Below are 4,781 nucleotides of genomic sequence, written 5' to 3'. Positions count from 1 at the left end.
CGGGATGGCTTCTCTTCCACCGTGTTTTCACATTCATCCGCATGAAACTTAGTAGATCCCCACTTGGAGATGAGATCTTCTGGCGGCCAGGGAACTTGAACTTGGCCCCGTAGAGGCCAAGAACACATGCTGCTTGTTCTGTAGCTTGGTGCGGATGGACATTATGACTTGGCTGATGTGCCCCTGGGCTTTCCAAAGGCACCACACACACCTGTCTGGAGCCTAGACTGGGGCCAGCATGCCAGTCATGAAGGCCCACTGGAAAGAGTTGTCTCCAAGGTCCCTTAGGGCAACCTGTATGGGTAACAAGCTGCATACGCTACCAAGAAGGCTGTTGTTTGCAGCCACTGCACACTGGGTCCCCATGGGGAAAAGAGCACAATCAGCTTAATTGGCTGCCAACAGCCTTCTTCTTTTTAAAGATTCGGGGTCACCATAACCCTTACCATCTTGGTTTTTTCTTTACTGTCTACTGCTGCCCCAGGCACCTACTGAAAGCCCCTCACAGGCAAAAGCCACAAGGCGTTCACAGGAGGATTAGCACCCTGTGTGGCTCACAGCAAACTGGAAAATTCTTCAAGAGATGGGCATACCAGACCACCCGACCTGCCTCTTGAGAAACCTATATGCAGGTCAGGAAGCAACAGTTGGAACTGGACATGGAACAACAGACTGGTTCCAAATAGGACAAGGAGTACATCAAGGCTGTATATTGTCACCCTGTTTATTTAACTTATATGCAGAGTACATCATGAGAAACGCTGGGCTGGAAGAAGCACAAGCTGGAATCAAGATTGCCGGGAGAAATATCAATCACCTCAGATATACAGATGACACCACCCTTATGGCAGAAAGTGAAGAGGAACTCAAAAGCCTCTTGATGAAAGTGAAAGTGGAGAGCGAAAAAGTTGGCTTAAAGCTCAACATTCAGAAAACGAAGATCATGGCATCTGGTCCCATCACTTCATGGGAAATAGATGGGGAAACAGTGGAAACAGTGTCAGACTTTATTTTTCTGGGCTCCAAAATCACTGCAGATGGTGACTGCAGCCATGAAATTAAAAGACGCTTATTCCTTGGAAGAAAAGTATGACCAACCTAGATAGCATATTGAAAAGCAGAGACATTACTTTGCCAACAAAGGTCCGTCTAGTCAAGGCTATGGTTTTTTCAGTGGTCATGTATGGATGTGAGAGTTGGACTACAAAGAAAGCTGAGCGCTAAAGAATTGATGCTTTTGAACTGTGGTGTTGGAGAAGACTCTTGAGAGTCCCTTGGACTGCACGGAGATCCAACCAGTCCATTCTAAAGGAGATCAGCCCTGGGTGTTCTTTGGAAGGAATGATGCTAAAGCTGAAACTCCAGTACTTTGGCCACCACATGTGAAGAGTTGACTCATTGGAAAAGATTCTGATGCTGAGAGAGATTGGGGTAAGGAGGAAAAGGGGACGACAGAGGATGAGATGGCTGGATGGCATCGCCGACTCAATGGATGTGCGTTTGAGTGAACTCCGGGAGATGGTGATGGACAGGGAGGCCTGGCGTGCTGCAATTCGTGGGGTTGCAAAGAGTCGGACATGACTGAGAGACTGAACTGAACTGAGCACTTAATGGGTGCCTGCCCCCAAATGCTGGAAGAACTAAAAGATTGTGGTATTGAAAGGGGCACCTTTGGAGAAAAAGCCAAGCAAGCAACTGCCATTGCTGATTGGGCTACAATTAGATCACCTCAGATTCTGCACGTAAACCTTTGTGGATGAATCTAGTTGGGAATTCCGCCTGCTCACCAAGGTATTAAAATATACCATCCCACAAAGAGAGATGGTTCTTCCATAGCAGGTGGCTGAGATTGTAGATTATAAATTCAACGCTTAAACCCAGATCAATCGCCTCCCAAGTCAGTGCTCTTTGTGCTAGAACCATTGCCAGACTCCACCTGGTTCTCCCTCTCATAGTGATGTATCAGAGGGGAGAGCAGAGGCTGGGGATGGGTTGGGCTGGCCCATTATTTGGAGACTGAGTCCCTGGGTACACTCAGTGTTTTATGACCTTAAATAAGTTTCTTTATGTACCTCTGCCTCTTAAAGAGATGGGAATACCAGACTACCTTACCTGCCTCCTGAGAAATCTGCATTCAGGTCAAGAAGCAACAGTTAGAACCGGACATGGAGCAATGGACTGGTTCCAAATCGGGAAATGAGTACGTCAAGGCTGTGTATTGTCACCTTGCTTATTTAACTTATACTCAGAGTACACCATATGAAATGTGAGGCTGGATGAAGCACGAGCTGGAATCAAGATTGCCAGGAGAAATAGCAATAATCTCAAATACACAGATGACACCACCCTTATGGCAGAAAGCGAAGAGGAACTGAAGAGCCTCTTGATGAAAGTGAAAGAGGAGAGTGAAAAAGCTGGCTTAAAGCTCAACATTCAAAAAACGAAGGTCGTGGCATCCGGTCCCATCACTTCATGACAAATAGATGGGGAGACAGTGGAAACAGTGACAGACTGTATTTTCTTGGGCTCCAAAATCACTGCAGATAGTGACGGCAGCCATAACTTTAAAAGACACTTGCTCCTTGGAAGAAAAGCTATGACCAACCTAGATAGCATACTTAAAAGCAAAGATATTACTTTGCTGAAAAAGCTCTGTCTAGTCAAAGCTATTTTTCCAGTGGTCGTGTATGGATGTGAGAGCTGGACCATAAAGAAAGCTGAGCGCTGAAGAATTGATGCTTTTGAACTGTGGTGTTGGAGAAGACTCTTGAGAGTCCCTTGGACTTTAAGGAGATCAAACCAGTCCATCCTAAAGGAAATTAGTCCTGAATATTCACTGGAAGGACGGATGCTTAAGCTGAAACTCCAATATTTTGGCCACCTGATTCAAAGAACTGACTCATTGGAAAAGACCCTGAAGCTGGGAAAGACTGAAGGCAGGAGGAGAAGGGGACAACAGAGGATGAGATGGTTGGATGACATCACCAACTTGATGGACATGAGTTTGAGCAAGCTCCCAGAGATGGTGAAGGACAGGGAAGCCTGGCGTGTTGCAGTCTGTGGGGTCGCAAAGAGTCAGACACGACTGAGTGACTGAACTTAACTGAACTGAACCGCCTCAGTTCCACATCAGACAGGAAGGAAACCTGTACAGTAACTCTCTAATATGATCTTGTCGTATTCCAGAAAAATCATATAAAGGAAGACAGTCAGTAAAGATCCTCTAATTTGTATGACTTTGCCAATATCTTCTGTTGAAAAATTTATAAATCATTATCATTCTGGTTCACGGTTGCATTTTTTTTTAAGACAGAAACTCATATATTTGTGAATTCAGCCACTTAGTTACTCTCATTATTACTGAATGGTAATCATGGGTGTTGGGAATCATTTATAATTCTCTTGTGCAGAGCATATCCTCTGAGCCAAGGGAGTCATCTTCTGTGAAGATGGGAGGCAAGTGCTGGGACAGCCCAGGCTGGACAAGGGGAAAATCAAGGATTGCAGGTAGAGAAAGAAAGCAAGTCGATGGCCAATACTGTGGTTCACAAACCCAAAGGAGGTATCAAAAGCAGACGAGATACAAAGAATAATCTTACGAGCATCTCAGTCCAACCACTTAGCTTAAGTGTTAGAATTGGACCAATATTGTTGAAGGTCATAGTTGATTTGTTCATATATGTGTGTGTGTTTGTTCCTTATTCACTTAATTTTGTGATTCTTATTCACTTAGTTTTCTTTGTAATTCTTATACATAGCAATGCGCCCTCAAACCTTATACTGCTTAGTCTTGCATAGTTTTGAAGTCTCCATAAGTAGTGCAATATTGTAAGCGCTTTGTTCTTTCTTTCCTGTTTGATTGGGATGCTGTCTGCGGGTGTTGATGCACATAACTCTTACTCATTTCCACTGTGATATAGAATTCGATGGGCTTCCCAGGTAGCACTAGTGGTAAAGGATATGCCTGTCAATGCAGAAGACACAAGAGACACAGGTTTGATCCCTGGGTTGGGAACATATCTTGGAGGAGGCCATGGCAACCCACTCCAGTATTCTTGCCTGGAGAATCCCATGGGCAGAGGAGCCTGGTGGGCTACCATCCATGGAGTTGCCAAGAGTCAGACACGACTGAAGCAACGTAGTACACACAGGCATGTAGAATCCTGTTGCATGAATACACAGTAATTTGTTTACCAATAGGAAGTTTCATTTTTTTCCCTTTTTTATTGCTCACACTATTATGGTATTTTAATACTATTTATACATACATAATTATTCCTAACTTGTAAACATTCTCTGAACATAGGCTCTGGTACATAAAAGACTGCACTGTGAATCGGTTCGTTTTCTCCACAGTTTCTTTGGAGACCAGAGGCCTAAGAGCCGAGGTTGTTGGCAATGTCCTACTTTAGCCTCACTGTGCCTCCATTTAAAATAAGTCACCTGTTCTTCAAACAATGTTTCCTCTCAACTGTGCCCCCAACGAGATGTCAAAACCTCAATGCTATCAAATGGTGTCTTTTGACATCAAAACATCAATTTATGTCAACTGTAATTTAACCTAAAGCTGAGTTTCCATTATTAGAATGATAATGGCCTTTGTCATATGTCTTTTCTTTCACTTTCCCTGATTTTCGTTATTGAAACAACACCTGCTTCCTGCGCGTTGAGAGATGGTGCTGATGCTAATGGGGGTCTGTTACCAGAGCACCCTGTGAAGACAGGGTCAGAGCCCACGGTGATGAGCAGAGAGTTCTGTAAATGAGTGTTGAGAATAATCA

At 44.2% G+C, this 4,781-nt stretch overlaps 1 non-coding gene across 1 annotated transcript; it reads right to left on the bottom strand.

The window, feature by feature from the left end:
• Nucleotides 1-266: 266 nt before the first annotated feature.
• LOC147345841 (small nucleolar RNA SNORA70) lies at nt 267-401 on the bottom strand. The gene has a single exon (XR_015154190.1). It is a non-coding gene; the product is annotated as a small nucleolar RNA SNORA70 (small nucleolar RNA).
• Nucleotides 402-4,781: the final 4,380 nt, after the last annotated feature.

This window comes from Bos grunniens, chromosome 24, assembly GCF_055505025.1.
Source record: "Bos grunniens cultivar Pamir isolate PY7600 chromosome 24, Bosgru_T2T1.0, whole genome shotgun sequence".
NCBI lineage: Eukaryota > Metazoa > Chordata > Mammalia > Artiodactyla > Bovidae > Bos > Bos grunniens.
This window is presented reverse-complemented; position numbering and strand designations above follow the sequence as displayed.